Source organism: Procambarus clarkii, chromosome 8, assembly GCF_040958095.1.
Source record: "Procambarus clarkii isolate CNS0578487 chromosome 8, FALCON_Pclarkii_2.0, whole genome shotgun sequence".
NCBI lineage: Eukaryota > Metazoa > Arthropoda > Malacostraca > Decapoda > Cambaridae > Procambarus > Procambarus clarkii.
This window is the reverse complement of record NC_091157.1, coordinates 26,996,316-27,017,788: the sequence shown is the minus strand read 5'-3', so window position 1 is coordinate 27,017,788 and position 21,473 is coordinate 26,996,316. Positions and strand designations below refer to the sequence as shown.

At 38.9% G+C, this 21,473-nt stretch overlaps 1 protein-coding gene across 6 annotated transcripts in view; it reads right to left on the bottom strand.

Moving 5' to 3' along the window:
* LOC123749832 (1,5-anhydro-D-fructose reductase-like) overlaps nucleotides 1-21,473 on the bottom strand; it is a 263,169-nt gene that overhangs the window by 5,467 nt on the left and 236,229 nt on the right. The gene's annotated exons all lie outside the window — the stretch shown is intronic.

Below are 21,473 nucleotides of genomic sequence, written 5' to 3'. Positions count from 1 at the left end.
GTACCAAAGTTCATAAGTCTTAAGCTTACCACCAAAATAAAGCAACAGCATGGACAAAATAATGAGAACAGAGGAAGGAGGGCAACAAGGAGGCACCATTGAGATCCAGAAAAGTGTACTCTAGTGTCATAGTGAAGCAGATCAGCATTTAGAGATTGACACATCGGTATAAGCTGTTGTGTCAATCTGTCCTCGCACTTATTGCACCGCAATATTATCCTGATTTCCCACAACCTTGGACATTTAATTCCACATTGATATAATTGAGATCACTGCAACATTAACTTTCTCGTTTGGCTCATGAGAATCGGCCTAGATAGGTTGAGTCACTTTCCTAGAGTTGAAAGCTTATTGTTAGGCAAAACCACTTCATATATTACACTTGTCAAATCGTGGGAGGTGACTGGCTACACAGTTACATAGTCACTTACGGAGAAAAATAATACTATAACTATGTGACTTACGTCAGAGGAGGGAGGCACCCAGCGCACAACACGAGGGTGTGTAGGAAATTTACCACAGGTTCCTGGAGGCTTATAAACGTGGACCAAAAGGTGAGACGGAAAATGGGACACAGCGGAGAGCTAGACGCAACATTGTATAGCTGACAATTACTAAATAGGAACTAAGAAGACCTGTAAAGGAACTTGATGCATCGAGAGCAGATACATAAGACCTGATATATCTATAGCTTTTGAAGGAGGCTCAATGGCTGCTTTATTATCCACTAAACATAATATTTAACAAAATTCTAGACAACGGGATCTCCTGGAATTATTATGCTTTTCTAATGAAGTATAAATGCTGGAGAAAACAATCAGGCAGATAATGGTGGATTTTCTGGAGAGATCAAACTTTGTAACGGGATAGAAACATTTGTTACAGGAACAATTGTTGTGTCTAGAACACTTAATACAGTTCTATGAAAGGAATTTCAATAACATTTTAATTAGTTACAGCTAGTTTGATTACACTTTGCAAGACACTCAAAAACCTGATGTACAAGATGTAGAGGCAACCTAAGGGAATCGGAAAAAGACTGAACAGGAGAATACCTGACAGATAGGTAACAGAGAGTCATCAGCAAAGATGTCAATATGTTGAGATATTAAAGCGGTGTCTCTCAAGGCTCGGTCTCGGACCGTCTGCTCTTTGTAATATATTCGATTTATATGACAGTGTGAGAACATACATTTTATAATTAGCAGACGTCGGAAAGTTAATCATGCGAGTAAAGACTGACAAGGAATATAAAAGACTGCAAGAAAAACGTGATAATCTGTGCGAGTGAATAGACACTAAACTGCTGGAAATAAATTTTAGTATATATAGTAAAATGAAATGTGGAATTGGTACAGATTTAATGTACAGAACTCAATAGAAGGAAGAAAGATAATAGTAGCATAACGAGAGAATATCTTTTTAATAGGCATAATAACACAATCAACAGTATACAATATATAATGATTATATCAAATCTGTACTTGTAAAGCATTACAACGTACAATGTGCATCTCATGAAGAATGAAAAAGAGATTTAAATAGTCCAAATGTTTGTGTGAGGGATGTGAACACCTAGAGGGTTATGAACACTTGTAGGCTTCTGAGCACCTGGAGGGTTATGAGCACTTGTAGGCTTCTGAGCACCTAGAGGGTTCTGAGCACCTGGAGGGTTCTGAGCACCTGGAGGGTTTGAGCACTTGGAGGGTTCAGAGCACCTGGAGTGTTCTGAGGACTTGGATGGATCTGAGCTCCTGGATGGGGTATGTGCATCCCGAGGTTTCTGAACACCCGGAGGGTTCTGAGCACCTGCAGGGTTCTGAGCACCAGGAGGGTTCTGAGCATCTGGACGGTTCTGAGCACCTGGAGGGTTCTGAACATCTGGAGGGTTCTGAGTACAAGGAGAGGTCTGAGCACTTGGAGGGTTCTGAGTACAAGTAGAGGTCTGAGCACCTGGAGGGTTCTGAGTACAAGGAGAGATCTGAGCACCTGAAGTGTTCTGAGCACCTAGCGGGTTCTATCGAGCACCTGGAAGGTTCTGAGCACATGAAGGGCTCTGAACACCTCGAGGATTCTAAGCACCTGGAAGGTTCTGAGCATCTGGAGGGTTCTGAGCACTTGGATTGTTCTGAGCATCTAGAAGGTTCTGAGCATCTGGAGGGTTCTGAGCATCTGGAGGGTTCTGAGCATCTGGAGGGTTCTAAGCACCAGTAGGTTTCTGAGCATCTGGAGGATTCTGAGCATCTGGAGGGTTTTGAGCACCTGGAGGGTTCTGAGCTCCAGGTGGGTTGTGAGCACCTTGAGTATTTTGAGCACCTGGAGGGTTGTGGGCACCTGGAGGGTTAAGAGCATATTTAGGGTTGTGAGAACCTCGAGGGATGTGAGCACATGGAAGGTTGTGAGCACCTGGAGGTTTGTGAGCACCTGACGGGTTCTGAACACCTGGAGGGTTATGAGCACCTGTAAGGTTCTGAGCACCTGAATGGTTCTGATCACCTGGAGGATTGCGAGCACCTGGAGAGTTCTGAGCACCTGGAAGGTTCTGAGCAACTGAAGGGTTCTGAACATTTGGAGAGTTTGAGCACCTGGAGGATTTTGAGCACCTGGAGGGTTGTGAGCACCTGGAGGGTTGTGAGCACCAGAAGGGTTCTGAGCACCTGAAAGATTATGAGCACCTGAAAGATTATGAGCACCTGGATAGTTCTGAGCATCTGGAGGGTTCTGAGCCACAGGAGGGTTGTGAACACCTGGAGGCTTCAGAGCACCTGTAGGGTTCTGAGACTCTGGAGGGTTCTGAGCACCTGGAGAGTTGTGAGGACCTGGATAATTCTGAGCACCTGTCGGATTGTGAGCATCTGGAGAATTCTGAGACTCTGGAGTGTTCTGAGCACCTGGAGAGTTCTGAAAATCTGGAGGGTTCTGAGCTCCTGTCGGATTGTGAGCATCTGGAGGATTGTGAGGATCTGGAGGGTTCTGAGCACCTGTAGGATTGTGAGCAATTGGAAGGTTTTGAGCACCTGGAGGGTTCTGAGCATCTGGAAGGTTCTGAGCACTTGGAGGGTTCTGAGCATCTTGAGGGTTCTGAGCATCTGGACGGTTCTGAGCACCTGGAGGGTTCTGAGCATCTGGGGGGTTCTGAGCACCTGGAGGGTTCTGGGCATCTGGAGGGTAGTAGTAGGGAGTACAGCTCACAGAACATTTTTTTTTTCAGGCGAGAGGACCCCTGTGAGTTGTACAGCTCACAGAACATTTTTTTTTCAGGCCAGAGAACCCCTGTGAGTTGTACAGCTCACAGAACATTTTTTTTTTTCTGGGAAATATCGTGTCTGTAAGCCAGGGTTATCAGGCAAATTTGGGGAGTCACAGATTTGGAAGTAAGGAGTTCTTATGAGGAAAATAATTTCTGAGATTTTAGAAGTTTGTTAAGGTTTCTTATGATGAAGATAAGTAGGAAAATCTTAAAGAAAAAACTTTAGAAAATATCGTGCTTGTGTCACAGCATTTCCAGGTAAACTCTATGGACAACCTTTGCCCGTTTTCAATCACACATTTTCAAAGAGCATTTTCAGAGAATATTGTCTTAGACGTTTTGTTAAGGAAAACAGACAACTTAGCCATAACATTTAGTTTTATATCCATTTACGGCTATTTCACCTGTAAAGACCAAAATTGAACAGAGCCCAGTTATAGACAGAAATTCGTCAGAGACCATTTTATACCTAAAAATGAACGAGTCCACTTTGTGAGCAAAATTAGTCAGAGACAGTTTTAAGCTCAAATTTCATCAGAGACCAATTATCAACAGAAATTCGCCAGAGTCTACTTTGAGAGCAAAATTCGTCAGAGACAGTTTTAAGCTCATATTTCATCAGAGTCCAATTATCAACAGAAATTCGCCAGAGTCTACTTTGAGAGCAAAATTAGTCAGAGACAGTTTTAAGCTCACATTTCATCAGAGTCCAGTTTTCTAGCAAAATTCGTCAGAGTCTACTTTCAGAGCAAAATTAGTCAGAGACAGTTTTAAGCTCAAATTTCATCAGAGTCCAGTTCATGATCGAAATTAATCAGAGTCCAATTAAAGACCCAAATTTGACAGAGACCACATTTTCGCTACTAGCAGTCCAATCCCCCTGAAATTTTAAACAGTCATATTTCAGACGTAGTAAATAAGATCAAGTCAGTTACCGAGCTCCAGCTCTTGTCCCCCTTGTATTTGCATATTTTCTCTATATTCAGCTGTATTCTTCACATTTTTTCCATGTTTTCTGTGTTCATTCCATGTTCTATAAATGTTCACAGCATGCTCAGTTCAAATTTTTTCTGCCGTTTTCCCCGTATGTTCACTATGTTCTTTGTCATATTTTCATGAGCATCACATGTTCTCTCTAAAACTTTTATACTCAATATTCATGTTCTCAATGTTCTTAGCTTGTTCTTCACATGTTCAGTGTTCATTCTTTGTATTCCCTATGTTCCTTATCATGTCTTCATATTCTCTATAAGTTCATATGCCCTGCATGTTCACTCTATTCATCAACTTTTTCTTACATGTTTTCTGTGTTCACCGTATGTTCACTGTGTTCATTCCCCTACTTAACCTCAATTTTTTATGTTCTTTGTTTCTTCCATTCACTAACTAGTTCTTTGTCAAATAATATTATACTGCATTACAGTTCCCTCAACAATTTTAGTCACCAAGTTTTTATTTGCAAAACTATGTCAAAGTAATTCTCGTAGTCAACTTAATAGTTCTACCAACCCTGTTCTTAAACAAATCTACACTTTATTCAGTTCCAAATTTACAAAGACAAACCTTTCTCGTAACTTCTTAACTAAAAATCTTTCGCCAATCAACTAAAACATAGTCACTTTCGTCATTTTTCAACTAAACTTATCCATAGTCAACAGAAAATAACCGTGATCATCATGTTTCATTGTCATTTCTTATCTAAAAATTATCCGCCAATCATCAGAAAAGTCATGTTCATCATGTTTTGTCTTTTGCTCAACTAAAAGTATTCATCGGTCAACTAAAAATAGTTACTTCATCATGTTTCCTTGTCATTTCTTAACTGAAATATCACTTCTCTCATCTGAAAATAGTCAGGATTAATCTCATTCAACACCGTTCTTAACTAAAACAACCTTTCGCTTAGCTAAAAATTGTCAAAGGAATCTTTTCAGCACTGTTCATAACTAACTTTATCCATCGTCAAGTAAGAAAATATAGTCAAAGATATCTATCATCGTCGTTCTTAACTGACATTTATACTTTGTGGAGCACTAAAATAGTCACTGTCGTCATATTTTTTTCTTGTCTTTCCTCAACTAAAAGAGTCAAATGTAAGTTTCTCAGCACTTTCGTAAAAATTATATGTCGTTAAGTAAGAAAAATAGTCAAAGGTGCTCTCCGTAACACCAAAGTTACTCTTCGAGATAACAAAAAGACACTCTTCAATACATCAAGGACTTACTCAAAGACACCAAAGTTACACTCTAAGACATCAAAAAGTTAATCTCAGTCATCAAAATGCTATTCTCTAAGTAGCCTTTCGTTCATCAGAGAAACTTTCTAAGACATCTTCGTTCATTAAAGTTAGTCTCAGAGGCATCAAAGTTATTCCAAGAGCCGTCAAAGTTAATCTAAGACATCATTTTTCATCAAAGATATTCTCTCTAAGCCATCAATGTTCTTCTCTAAGACATAAAAGTTATTCTCAGAGTCACCTTCGTTCTTCAGAGAAACTTTCCAAAACATCTTTGTTCATCAAAGTTATTCTCGGAGTCATCAAAAGGTATTCTCTAACTCACTTTTGGTCATTAAAGTTAATTTCTATGTTATAAAAGTTTGTCTCAGAGACATCTAAAGTTAATCTTAGAGTTATCAAATGTAATCTCTAACTCACTTTTGTTCATCAAAGTTGATGTCAGAGTTAACAAAGGTAATCTCTAACTCACTCTCGTTCATCAAAGTTGTTTCAAAGACATCAAAGTTAATCTCAGAGTTATCCAAAGATATTCTCATGTCCACAAAAGTTATTCCAAGAGACGTCAAAGTTATTCTCTAAGACATCTTCGTTCATAAAAGTTATTCTCAGAGACATCTAAAGTTATTCTCTAAGACATCAAAGTTATTCTAAGAGCTATCAAAAGTTATTCTCAGTCATGATATGTTATTCTCTAAGTAACCTTCCATTCATCAAAGACATTCTCTAAGTCCTCAAAGTTATTCTCTAAGACAGCAAAGGTATTCTCTAAGACAACAAAGTCTTTCTCAGAGCTATCAAACTTGTTCTCAAAGTCATCAAAGTTATTCTGTAACTCACTTTTATTCATTAAAGTTAATTTCTATGTTATAAAAGTTATTCTCAGAGACATCTAAAGTTAATCTTGCTCATCAAAGTTGTTCTCTAAGACATAAAAGTTATTCTCAGAGACATCTAAAGATAATCTTGCTCATCAAAGTTGTTCTCTAAGGCATAAAAGTTATTCTCAAACACATAAAAGTTATTCTCAGAGCTATCAAACTTGTTCTCAAAGTCATCAAAGTTATTCACAGAGTCATCAAAGTTTTTCTGTAACTCATTTTTGTTCATTAAAGTTAATTTCTATGTTATAAAAGTTATTCTCAGAGACATCTAAAGTTAATCTTGCTCATCAAAGTTGTTCTCTAAGGCATAAAAGTTATTCTCAGAGTCATCAAAAGTTGTTCTCTAAATCATAAAAGTTATTCTCAGAGCTATCAAAATTATTCTCGATGCCATCAAAGGATTTTCTCGTTCATCAAAGTTTATCTCAGAGTTAACAAAGGTAATCTCTAACTCACTTTCGTTCAACATATTAATTCTCTAAGTCCTCAAAGTTATTCTCTAAGACAACAAAGGTAATCTCTAAGACAACAAACTTGTTCTCAGAGCTATCAAACTTGTTCTCAAAGTCATCAAAGTTATTCCAAGAGATGTCAAAGTTAATCTAAGACATCATCTTTCATCAAAGATATTCTCTCTAAGCCATCAATGTTCTTCTCTAAGACATAAAAGTTATTCTCTATGTCATCAAAAAGTTATTCTCTGAGCTAGCAAAATACTACTCATGTTCTCAAAGACATTCTCAAAGTCATCAAAGTTTTTCTAAGAGCTATCAAACTTGTTCTCAAAGTCATCAAAGTTATTCACAGAGTCATCAAAGTTATTCTGTAACTCACTTTTGTTCATTAAAGTTAATTTCTATGTTATAAAAGTTATTCTCAGAGACATCTAAAGTTAATCTTGCTCATCAAAGTTGTTCTCTAAGGCATAAAAGTTATTCTCAGAGACATCTAAAGTTAATCTTGCTCATCAAAGTTGTTCTCTAAGACATAAAAGTTATTCTGTAACCTAACCTCTCCACCCAATGTTACTTAGTTAACGTAACGTTCCTAAACCTAACTTTACCTATCCTAACATAACTTACCTTACATTACCTATCTTACCTAACTTTACCTATCTTACCTAACTTAACCTTCATAACCTAACTTTACCTATCCTAACATAACTTACATTACCTTACCTATCTTACCTAACTTTACCTATCTTACCTAACTTAACCTGCATAACCTAACTTTACCTATCCTAACATAACTTTCCTTACCTTACCTATCTTACCTAATTTTACCTATCTTACCTAACTTAACCTGCATAACCTAACTTAACCTGCATAACCTAACTTTACCTATCTTACCTTACCTTACCTATCTTACCTAACCTAACCTAACTTTACCTATCTTACCTTACCTTACCTATCTTACCTAACTTACCTAACATAACCTAACTTATCCTGCTTAACCTAACTTACCTAACTTTACCTATCTTACCTAACTTAACCTGCATAACCTAACTTTACCTATCCTAACATAACTTTCCTTACCTTACCTATCTTACCTAATTTTACCTATCTTACCTAACTTAACCTGCATAACCTAACTTTACCTATCTTACCTTACCTTACCTATCTTACCTAACATAACCTAACTTTACCTATCTTACCTTACCTTACCTAACTTACCTAACTTTACCTATCTTACCTAACTTAACCTGCATAACCTAACTTTACCTATCCTAACATAACTTACCTTACCTTACCTATCTTACCTAACTTTACCTATCTTACCTAACTTACCTACATTACCTAACTTAACTTAACCTGCTTAACCTAACTTACCTACATTACCTAACTTAACCTGCATAACCTAACCTGCTAAACTTAACTTACCTTACCTATCTTACCTAACTTACATTATTTAACCTAACTTATCCTGCTTAACCAAACTTACCTTACCTTACCTAACTTAACCTGCTTAACCTAACTTACATAACTTAACCTAACTTATCCTGCTTAACCTAACTTACCTACATTTACCTAACTTAACCTGCTTAACCTAACTTACCTTACCTTACCTAACTTAACCTGCTTAACCTAACTTACATAACTTAACCTGCATAACCTAACCTGCTTAACCTAACTTACCTTACCTTACCTAACTTATATAACTTATCTTACCTATCCTAATGTAACCTAACTTGCTTTACCTAACTTAATCTTACATTCCCAAACTGATGTATCCTAACTTATCAAGCCCAACCAGACATGATCTAACTTACATAAGTATTCCTGCTTGTCTTTTGTGTTTCGTCAATCATTGTGTCATATTCATTTACTCATTTCAAGGGATAATTTCTCAAATGGTCACTTATGCATTTCAAGTGCTATTTGTTAGAGATTGGATATTTAAGCATTTCAAAGAATTTTTGTTATATATGGGCATTTACTCATTTCAAGGGATAATTTCTCAAATGGACGTTTTTGCATTTTAAGTGTTATTTGTTTAAGATTGGGTGTTTAACCATTTCAAAGGATTTTTGTTATATATGGGAACTTACTCGTTTCAAGGGCTAATTTCTCAAATGGTCATTTTTGCAGATCAAGGGTTATTTGTTAAAGTTCATCAAGTTGCTCATAAGTTGTATTTATTATGTTTGTTATCATTTATTCTTATTCCCCAACCCCTTAACCTAACCTCTTGTAATCTTAGTGTATTTAGTAGGTTCTGTCATATGTTCTTATTCCCCCACCCTTTAACCTAACCTTTCAGATGTAGTTTATTGTGTTTTTTGACATATTTGTTGAATATATTATCCTTTTCATAACCTTTCAGATGTAGTTTTGTTTCTTCTTTTTGTATATTTTTACCCAAACCCACCATCCCACTTAACCTTCTTTCCTTCTTTTACTTTGTTTCTCCTACTCCTTCTAACCCTCCTTTTCTATCTCTCTCCCTTATTCTCTCTCTTCCTCCCCCTCTCTCTCCCTCATTTGCTCAAATGCTCTTTTCTTTCTCAAATTCAAGTCTTAATGCCCCCATTCTCACACCCTCACTCTCATTCACTTAGTTTTTCTTTTTTCTCAAATTCAAGTCTTAGTGCTCCCATACTCCTCCTCCCCCCTCTCTCTTACTCCTTTCTCCTCTTTCCATGCTCTCACTCACTTGCCCTCTTGTTTTTCTCAATTTCAAGTCTTTGTAGATCTGATTCTTTACTATTGTATTTTTATTATTACTAAGATAAAGAATGAACTTATATGTGAAAACAAAGTAAAAGAAGGAAAGAAGGTTAAGTGGGATGGTGGGTTTGGGTAAAAATATACAAAAAGTAGAAACAAAACTACATCTGAAAGGTTATGAAAAGGATAATATATTCAACAAATACGTCAAAAAACACAATAAACTACATCTGAAAGGTTAGGTTAAAGGGTGGGGGAATAAGAACATATGATAGAACCTACTAAATACACTAAGATTACAAGAGGTTAGGTTAAGGGGTTGGGGAATAAGAATAAATGATAACAAACATAATAAATACAACTTATGAGCAACTTGATGAACTTTAACAAATAACCCTTGATCTGCAAAAATGACCATTTGAGAAATTAGCCCTTGAAACGAGTAAGTTCCCATATATAACAAAAATCCTTTGAAATGGTTAAACACCCAATCTTAAACAAATAACACTTGAAATGCAAAAACGTCCATTTGAGAAATTATCCCTTGAAATGAGTAAATGCCCATATATAACAAAAATTCTTTGAAATGCTTAAATATCCAATCTCTAACAAATAGCACTTGAAATGCATAAGTGACCATTTGAGAAATTATCCCTTGAAATGAGTAAATGAATATGAGACAATGATTGACGAAACACAAAAGACAAGCAGGAATACTTATGTAAGTTAGATCATGTCTGGTTGGGCTAGATAAGTTAGGATACATCAGTTTGGGAATGTAAGATTAAGTTAGGTAAAGCAAGTTAGGTTACATTAGGATAGGTAAGATAAGTTATATAAGTTAGGTAAGGTAATGTAAGTTAGGTTAAGCAGGTTAGGTTATGAAGGTTAAGTTATGTAAGTTAGGTTAAGCAGGTTAAGTTAGGTAAGGTAAGGTAAGTTAGGTTAAGCAGGTTAAGTTAGGTAAATGTAGGTAAGTTAGGTTAAGCAGGATAAGTTAGGTTAAGTTATGTAAGTTAGGTTAAGCAGGTTAAGTTAGGTAAGGTAAGGTAAGTTACGTTAAGCAGGATAAGTTAGGTTAAATTATGTAAGTTAGGTAAGATAGGTAAGGTAAGTTAAGTTTAGCAGGTTAGGTTATGCAGGTTAAGTTAGGTAATGTAGGTAAGTTAGGTTAAGCAGGTTAAGTTAAGTTAGGTAATGTAGGTAAGTTAGGTAAGATAGGTAAAGTTAGGTAAGATAGGTAAGGTAAGGTAAGTTATGTTAGGATAGGTAAAGTTAGGTTATGCAGGTTAAGTTAGGTAAGATAGGTAAAGTTAGGTAAGATAGGTAAGATAGGTAAGATAGGTAAGTTAGGTTATGTTAGGTAAGTTAGGTAAGGTAAGGTAAGATAGGTAAAGTTAGGTTGGGTTAGGTAAGATAGGTAAGGTAAGGTAAGATAGGTAAAGTTAGGTTATGCAGGTTAAGTTACGTAAGATAGGTAAAATTAGGTAAGATAGGTAAGGTAAGGAAAGTTATGTTAGGATAGGTAAAGTTAGGTTATGCAGGTTAAGTTAGGTAAGATAGGTAAAGTTAGGTAAGTTAGGTTAAGCAGGATAAGTTAGGTTATGTTAGGTAAGATAGGTAAGGTAAGGTAAGATAGGTAAAGTTAGGTTAGGTTAGGTAAGATAGGTAAGGTAAGGTAAGATAGGTAAAGTTAGGTTATGCAGGTTAAGTTAGGTAAGATAGGTAAAATTAGGTAAGATAGGTAAGGTAAGGAAAGTTATGTTAGGATAGGTAAAGTTAGGTTATGCAGGTTAAGTTAGGTAAGATAGGTAAAGTTAGGTAAGATAGGTAAGGTAATGTAAGTTATGTTAGGATAGGTAAAGTTAGGTTATGAAGGTTAAGTTAGGTAAGATAGGTAAAGTTAGGTAAGATAGGTAATGTAAGGTAAGTTATGTTAGGATAGGTAAAGTTAGGTTTAGGAACGTTACGTTAACTAAGTAACATTGGGTGGAGAGGTTAGGTTACGGAATAACTTTTATGTCTTAGAGAACAACTTTGATGAGCAAGATTAACTTTAGATGTCTCTGAGAATAACTTTTATGCCTTAGAGAACAACTTTGATGAGCAAGATTAACTTTAGATGTCTCTGAGAATAACTTTTATAACATAGAAATTAACTTTAATGAACAAAAGTGAGTTACAGAATAACTTTGATGACTCTGTGAATAACTTTGATGACTTTGAGAACAAGTTTGATAGCTCTTAGAAAAACTTTGATGACTTTGAGAATGTCTTTGAGAACATGAGTAGTATTTTGCTAGCTCAGAGAATAACTTTTTGATGACATAGAGAATAACTTTTATGTCTTAGAGAAGAACATTGATGGCTTAGAGAGAATATCTTTGATGAAAGATGATGTCTTAGATTAACTTTGACATCTCTTGGAATAACTTTGATGACTTTGAGAACAAGTTTGATAGCTCTGAGAACAAGTTTGTTGTCTTAGAGATTACCTTTGTTGTCTTAGAGAATAACTTTGAGGACTTAGAGAATTAATATGTTGAACGAAAGTGAGTTAGAGATTACCTTTGTTAACTCTGAGATAAACTTTGATGAACGAGAAAATCCTTTGATGGCATCGAGAATAATTTTGATAGCTCTGAGAATAACTTTTATGATTTAGAGAACAACTTTTGATGACTCTGAGAATAACTTTTATGCCTTAGAGAACAACTTTGATGAGCAAGATTAACTTTAGATGTCTCTGAGAATAACTTTTATAACATAGAAATTAACTTTAATGAACAAAAATGAGTTACAGAAAAACTTTGATGACTCTGTGAATAACTTTGATGACTTTGAGAACAAGTTTGATAGCTCTGAGAATAACTTTTATGTGTTTGAGAATAACTTTTATGCCTTAGAGAACAACTTTGATGAGCAAGATTATCTTTAGATGTCTCTGAGAATAACTTTTATGTCTTAGAGAACAACTTTGATGAGCAAGATTAACTTTAGATGTCTCTGAGAATAACTTTTATAACATAGAAATTAACTTTAATGAATAAAAGTGAGTTACAGAATAACTTTGATGACTTTGAGAACAAGTTTGATAGCTCTGAGAAAGACTTTGTTGTCTTAGAGAATACCTTTGCTGTCTTAGAGAATAACTTTGAGGACTTAGAGAATGTCTTTGATGAATGGAAGGTTACTTAGAGAATAACATATCATGACTGAGAATAACTTTTGATAGCTCTTAGAATAACTTTGATGTCTTAGAGAATAACTTTAGATGTCTCTGAGAATAACTTTTATGAACGAAGATGTCTTAGAGAATAACTTTGACGTCTCTTGGAATAACTTTTGTGGACATGAGAATATCTTTGGATAACTCTGAGATTAACTTTGATGTCTTTGAAACAACTTTGATGAACGAGAGTGAGTTAGAGATTACCTTTGTTAACTCTAAGATTAACTTTAGATGTCTCTGAGACAAACTTTTATAACATAGAAATTAACTTTAATGACCAAAAGTGAGTTAGAGAATACCTTTTGATGACTCCGAGAATAACTTTGATGAACAAAGATGTTTTGGAAAGTTTCTCTGAAGAACGAAGGTGACTCTGAGAATAACTTTTATGTCTTAGAGAAGAACATTGATGGCTTAGAGAGAATATCTTTGATGAAAAATGATGTCTTAGATTAACTTTGACGGCTCTTGGAATAACTTTGATGCCTCTGAGACTAACTTTAATGAACGAAGATGTCTTAGAAAGTTTCTCTGATGAACGAAAGGCTACTTAGAGAATAGCATTTTGATGACTGAGATTAACTTTTTGATGTCTTAGAGTGTAACTTTGGTGTCTTTGAGTAAGTCCTTGATGTATTGAAGAGTGTCTTTTTGTTATCTCGAAGAGTAACTTTGGTGTTACGGAGAGCACCTTTGACTATTTTTCTTACTTAACGACATATAATTTTTACGAAAGTGCTGAGAAACTTACATTTGACTCTTTTAGTTGAGGAAAGACAAGAAAAAAATATGACGACAGTGACTATTTTAGTGCTCCACAAAGTATAAATGTCAGTTAAGAACGACGATGATAGATATCTTTGACTATATTTTCTTACTTGACGATGGATAAAGTTAGTTATGAACAGTGCTGAAAAGATTCCTTTGACAATTTTTAGCTAAGCGAAAGGTTGTTTTAGTTAAGAACGGTGTTGAATGAGATTAATCCTGACTATTTTCAGATGAGAGAAGTGATATTTCAGTTAAGAAATGACAAGGAAACATGATGAAGTAACTATTTTTAGTTGACCGATGAATACTTTTAGTTGAGCAAAAGACAAAACATGATGAACATGACTTTTCTGATGATTGGCGGATAATTTTTAGATAAGAAATGACAATGAAACATGATGATCACGGTTATTTTCTGTTGACTATGGATAAGTTTAGTTGAAAAATGACGAAAGTGACTATGTTTTAGTTGATTGGCGAAAGATTTTTAGTTAAGAAGTTACGAGAAAGGTTTGTCTTTGTAAATTTGGAACTGAATAAAGTGTAGATTTGTTTAAGAACAGGGTTGGTAGAACTATTAAGTTGACTACGAGAATTACTTTGACATAGTTTTGCAAATAAAAACTTGGTGACTAAAATTGTTGAGGGAACTGTAATGCAGTATAATATTATTTGACAAAGAACTAGTTAGTGAATGGAAGAAACAAAGAACATAAAAAATTGAGGTTAAGTAGGGGAATGAACACAGTGAACATACGGTGAACACAGAAAACATGTAAGAAAAAGTTGATGAATAGAGTGAACATGCAGGGCATATGAACTTATAGAGAATATGAAGACATGATAAGGAACATAGGGAATACAAAGAATGAACACTGAACATGTGAAGAACAAGCTAAGAACATTGAGAACATGAATATTGAGTATAAAAGTTTTAGAGAGAACATGTGATGCTCATGAAAATATGACAAAGAACATAGTGAACATACGGGGAAAACGGCAGAAAAAATTTGAACTGAGCATGCTGTGAACATTTATAGAACATGGAATGAACACAGAAAACATGGAAAAAATGTGAAGAATACAGCTGAATATAGAGAAAATATGCAAATACAAGGGGGACAAGAGCTGGAGCTCGGTAACTGACTTGATCTTATTTACTACGTCTGAAATATGACTGTTTAAAATTTCAGGGGGATTGGACTGCTAGTAGCGAAAATGTGGTCTCTGTCAAATTTGGGTCTTTAATTGGACTCTGATTAATTTCGATCATGAACTGGACTCTGATGAAATTTGAGCTTAAAACTGTCTCTGACTAATTTTGCTCTGAAAGTAGACTCTGACGAATTTTGCTAGAAAACTGGACTCTGATGAAATGTGAGCTTAAAACTGTCTCTGACTAATTTTGCTCTCAAAGTAGACTCTGGCGAATTTCTGTTGATAATTGGACTCTGATGAAATATGAGCTTAAAACTGTCTCTGACGAATTTTGCTCTCAAAGTAGACTCTGGCGAATTTCTGTTGATAATTGGTCTCTGATGAAATTTGAGCTTAAAACTGTCTCTGACTAATTTTGCTCACAAAGTGGACTCGTTCATTTTTAGGTATAAAATGGTCTCTGACGAATTTCTGTCTATAACTGGGCTCTGTTCAATTTTGGTCTTTACAGGTGAAATAGCCGTAAATGGATATAAAACTAAATGTTATGGCTAAGTTGTCTGTTTTCCTTAACAAAACGTCTAAGACAATATTCTCTGAAAATGCTCTTTGAAAATGTGTGATTGAAAACGGGCAAAGGTTGTCCATAGAGTTTACCTGGAAATGCTGTGACACAAGCACGATATTTTCTAAAGTTTTTTCTTTAAGATTTTCCTACTTATCTTCATCATAAGAAACCTTAACAAACTTCTAAAATCTCAGAAATTATTTTCCTCATAAGAACTCCTTACTTCCAAATCTGTGACTCCCCAAATTTGCCTGATAACCCTGGCTTACAGACACGATATTTCCCAGAAAAAAAAAAATGTTCTGTGAGCTGTACAACTCACAGGGGTTCTCTGGCCTGAAAAAAAAATGTTCTGTGAGCTGTACAACTCACAGGGGTCCTCTCGCCTGAAAAAAAAAATGTTCTGTGAGCTGTACTCCCTACTACTGAGGGTTCCGAGCACCTGTAGGGTTCTGAGCATCTGGAGGGTTTTGAGCACCTGGAGGGTTCTGAGCACCAGGTGGGTTGTGAGCACCTTGAGTATTTTTAGCACCTGGAGGATTGTGGGCACCTGGAGGGTTATGAGCACATTAGGGGTTGTGAGAACCTGGAGGGTTGTGAGCACATGGAAGGTTATGAGCACCTGGAGGTTTGTGAGCACCTGGAGGGTTCTGAACACCTGGAGGGTTATGAGGACCTGTAAGTTTCTGAGCACCAAAATGCTTCTGAGCACCTGGAGGATTGTGAGCACCTGGACAGTTCTGAGCACCTGGAAGGTTCTGAGGAACTGAAGGGTCCTGAACATTTGGAGAGTTTGAGCACCTGGAGGGTTTTGAGCACCTGGAGGGTTGTGAGCACCAGAAGGGTTGTGAGCACCTGAAAGATTATGAGCACCTGAAAGATTATGAGCACCTGAATGGTTCTGAGCACATGGAGGATTCTGAGCATCTGGAGAGTTCTGAGCCACAGGAGGGTTCTGAGCACCTGAAGGGTTCTGAGCATCTGGAGGGTTCTGAGCCACAGGAGAGTTGTGAACACCTGGAGGCTTCAGAGCACCTGTAGGGTTCTGAGCACCTGGAGAGCTGTTAGCACCTGGAGGGTTCTGAGACTTTGGAGGGTTCTGAGCACCTGGAGAGTTCTGAAAATCTGGAGGGTTCTGAGCTCCTGTCGGATTGTGAGCATCTGGAGGATTGTGAGGATCTGGAGGGTTCTGAGCACATGTAGGATTGTAAGCACTTGGAAAGTTTTGAGCACCTGGAGGGTTCTGAGCATCTGGATGGTTCTCAGCACCTGGATGGTTCTGAGCATTTGGAGGGTTCTGAGCATTTGGAGGGTTCTGAGCATCTGAAGGGTTTTGAGCAAGTGGAGGGTTTTGAGCACCAGGAGAGATATGGGCACCTTGAGGATTGTGAGCACCTGGATGGTTCTGCAGCACCTAAAGGGTTCTGAGCACCTGTAGGAGAGTGAGCATCAGAAGGATTGTGAGCACCTGGAGGATTGTGAGCACCTGAAAGATTATGAGCACCTGGATGGTTATGAGCACCTAGATGGTTATGAGCACCTGGAGGTTTGTTAGCACCTGGAGAATTGTGAGCACCAGAAGGGTTCTGAGCACCTGGAGGGTAGTGAGCTCCTGGAGGATTTTGACCACCTAGATGGTTGTGAACACCTGGAAAGTTGTGAGCATCTAGAGTGTTCTGAGCACCTGGAGGATTGTGAGCACCTGGAGAGTTCTGAGCACCTGGATGGTTCTAAGCGCCATGAGAGTTCTGAGCATCTAGAGGGTTCTGAGCACCTAGAGGGTTCTGAGCACCAAGAAAGTTCTGAACACCTGGAGGATTGTGAGCATCTGGAGGGTTCTGAGCACCTCGAGTGTTCTGAGCACCTGAAGGTTTGTGAGCACCTGTAGTGTTCTGAGACCCTGGAGAGTTGTGAGCACTTATAGGGTTAAGAGCACCTGTCGGCTTCTGAGCCCCAGGAAGGTTTTAAGTACTTGGAAGGTTCTGAGCACCTGCAAGGTTCTGATTGATAGCCCCTGCCGGGTTATGAACACCTGGAGGGTTGTGAGCACCTTGAGGGTTTTGAGCACCTGGGGGTTCTGAGCACTTGGAGGGGTCTAAGCACCTGGAGGCTTCTGAGCATATGTAAGGTTGATAGCACCCTTAGGGTTGCTAGCACCTGAGAATTCTGAGCACCTGAATCGCTCTTAGCACCTGAAGGGTTCTGAGCACCTGGAGGGTTCTGAGCACATGGAGGGTTTTGAGCATGTGAAGGGTTCTGGGCACCTAGAGGATTGTGAGTATGTGGAGCACCTGAAGGGTTCTGAGCACCTGGAGGGTTCTAAGCATCTGGAGGGTTGTGAGCATCTTGAGGATTGTGAGCATATGGAGGATTGTGAGCATATGGAGGATTGTGAGCACCTGGAGGGTTTTGAGCACCCGCAGGGTTCTGAGCATCTGGAGGATTATGAGCACCTGGATGGTTCTAAGTATCTGGAGGGTTCTGAGCATCTGGGGGATTGAGAGCACCTATACGGTTGTGAGCTTCTGAAGTGTCGTGAGCACCTGGAGCTTTGTGAGCACCTGGAGGGTTGTGAGCACCTTGAGGATTGTGAGCAACTGGAGAGTTCTGAGTACCTGGATGGTTCTGAACATCTGGAGAGTTGTAAACACCTTCAGAATTGTGAGCATCGGGAGAATTGTGAGCATCTGGAGGGTTGTGAGCACCTGGAGAATTCAGAGGACCTATAGGGTTCTGGGCATCTGAAGGTTTGTGAGCACCTGGAGGATTGTAAGCACCTTGAGGGTTCTGATCACCTGGAGGGTTCTGAACACCTGAAGGATTTTGAACACCTGAAGGATTTTGAACACCTGAAGGTTTCTGAACACCTGGAGGGTTGTGAGCACCTGGAGGGTTGTGAGCACCTGGAGGATTCTGAGCATCAGGAGCGTTTGAGCACTCGGAAGATAGTGAGCACCTGGAAACTTCTGTGCTCCTTGATAATTCAGAGCACCTGGATGGTTGTGAGCACCTGGAGGTTTGTGAGCACCTGGAGATTTGTGAGCACCGGGAGGGTTGTGAGCACCTGGAGGGTTGTGAGCACATGTAGGGTTCTGAGAACCTGGAGAGACTGTGAGCACCTGGATTGTTCTAAGCACCTGGAGGGTTCTGAGCAGCTGGAGAGTTCTGAGCACCTGGAGGGTTCTGAGCACCTGGAGTATTGTGAGCACCTGTATGGTTCTGAGAACCTGGAGATATGTGAGCACTTGTAGGGTTGTGAGTACTTGTAGGGTTGTGAGCACCTGGAGGGTTGTGAGCACCTGGAGGGTTGTGAGCACCTGGAGGGTTGTGAGCACCTGGAGGGTTGTGAGCACCTGGATGGTTGTGAGCACCTGGAGGGTTTTAAGCTATGATGATAGGTTAAGAGATCAATAACTAACAAAAGCGAAAAGGAGATTGACCACATCAGATATTAATGATAACATCCTAAATACTTAGAAACAATAAGAACATCCTCACCCACACATAGAGTATTCACAATATCATCAATGTTTCAAAGATAAAATCCGTTGGAGCCGCTATGAGGGGTTCGAACCTATGGGGTCGGTGTTCCCCCACGCAAACGCATTAGCGACTAGACCACAGTATGATAAGGGGATTGCAACCTGGAGTTCTACTTAACACACAGGGGTTTTCTGGTGACTGTATTAGTGAAACATTTCTCATTGACACATCACGTTAGCATTATTACAAATCTGTGTATTGAATGAGGAGCGTCAGAGCTAAAATATTCCTAGATAACAGAGCCAGAGTGCAAGGGGGGGGGGAGGATTGTGTGAAAATCCTGTTCCGGCTTCAGTGAAAGCCTCAGGAAATCCTTGAATGTGTTTAGTAGAGCTCCAGGTCGCAATCCGTATACCATGTCGTGGTCTAGTCGCTAGAGCGTGTGCGTGGGAACACCCACCGGATACACACAGAAATCACAATAGTGTGATATATCAAATGAACAAATCCACAAGGGCCGTGATGAGGGTTCGAACCTACGTCTGAGAGGATCCCGGACATGGTCAAAAGAATTGCAATCGGGAGTACTACTGCCTTCACACAGATACCGTAGCCCCTTCGAGACACAAATTGGGGTTTTAGAATTCTTGTTGACAGACCCTGGGTGCATGGGGGAATTGTGTAAAACCCCGATGTCTGTCTCGGAGAGGCTGCGGGATCCGTGTGATGGCTGTAGCAATCCTGGTTGCAATTCTTTTTACAATGTCGTGGCGCAATCGAATAATGCAAAACTGGGATCATCCTGGACGTAGGTTCGAACCCTCATCACGGGCCTTGTGGATTTGTTCACCCACATCATAGGTTCGAACCTTCATCACGGCTCCTACGGATTTTCTCATGAACATCCTTTATAAGGGTAAAATACAAGATGGAATTGGTAGATTTTAGTGTGGCAAGTAAGAGAGGAGACGTTAAGGAGACTCGTACACCAGACAATATCAGGAAGGTCCTCGGAGAAGAATGTATGCATGTCTGCCATGTTTAGCTTTGAGTGAAGACCACAGCAAGTACAAACGTCAAGAGAAATTTAAATGCAACAGAAAAGAGTATCAAGAGAGCCGGGCCCGAAATGCTAGATCTCACTCCCTGTATTCGCTGATATATATTTATATATATATGTCGTACCTAGTAGCCAGAACGCACTTCTCGGCCTACTATGCAAGGCCCGATTTGCCTAATAGGCCGAGTGATTTTCTTTATTTTCCATAAATTGTTTCCAATTGGTTTATTTGAATTATTATTATTACATTATACTAAGAACATCAATTATTGACTTAGTTATGTTAGTTTAGGTTAGGTTAAGATAGGTTAAGTTAGGTTAGGTTGGGTAGGTTAGGTTTGGTCATATATCTACGTTAGTTTTATCTCAAATTAAACAATATGAACTCATACATAATTAAATGGATAGCTTTATCATTTCATAAGGAAAAAATAAAAAATATATATAAATTCAGGAAAAGCCGGAGGCGGCTAGTTTATTGGGCACCCCATACTCATCCTGTGAGCGGTAGTGCACCGGCTTATATACTGGGAGCATTGCTTGGTCCCATTGGTCATCTTGCAGAGAGAGGTTTAGCACTTTCATGGAGCGGGAGCACACTTTAGGAAATGGTTCTGGGCAAAGCCAGGCACCTTGTGAGGAGGTACAAAGCATCGTGGGCATCTAAAACCCCTATTCTTCCCTCCTTCTCCTCAGGTCATTCAGCTTTTCTACAAGGACTACCTCAATGGCGCTCGAGGCCAGAGGTGCCCCTAGAAGCACATTGATGGTGGGAGCGATAACTGGTGCTCCTGGCAATAAGATTCGTACTGCATCTATGATTGGTTGGCTGGATGAGATGATTTCACACTTTCATGGATTTAGGGTGAGTTCTAAGTCCTCTCCCATAAATTTCACCAGCTGTAGATCTTCTAACAGAGACTCATGTGTCCCTGCCAGGGTGAGATCGTCCTGGAACCAGATGTTGAGTTCGCTGGTCAACCTGTTTGTGACCTCTTTAGCTGACATGCAAAAAAGAAAAGGGGCAAGTGGGTCTCCCTGCTAGACACCTTCTGCGGAAACACCTTCATGTTCCCCAAAGAACAGTGTCGATTCCCTGCTGTACCCTGCTGAAACGAAGGGAAGTAGAGAAGGAAAGCGTGATCGAACCGTTTCCAGTATCACATCCCTTTATACCTGGTTAAAGGCATTATTAAAGTCTAATTTAACTAATGCCTTATTTTCTGGGACGTGCTTGATATAGGCTCGTGCTGCATGAGCTGCTGCTTCACAGCCATGGGGGACACCAAAACCTAGTTGATGGGGTCGAAGCATCGTTGCAGCTCCAATGGTAATTTTTCTGACAGCTGCCCTAGCAACAAGGCGCCGAAGTGTGTTACCCACGGCAATGGGTCTGACTCCACCACCCTTTCATTTAAGGGCACAAAGGGATGCTCTGAAGAAGAAGGGTTTAATTGTATCTGGGATCAGCCCAGAGAGGCAGTTGTTGACAAACTTCGTGATCTCTGACAACAGTGTCTCGGCAACTTCGCCGAGAACTGGGTTTGTCATCTCCTCGAGGTGCTAAGGTCTTACCCCAGTGTATACCCCTGATGAGCCTGGTGGAAATGACATGATGGCTTTGTATTCGGCAGACGCTTGGAAGAGTAGGGGTCCCATATCTG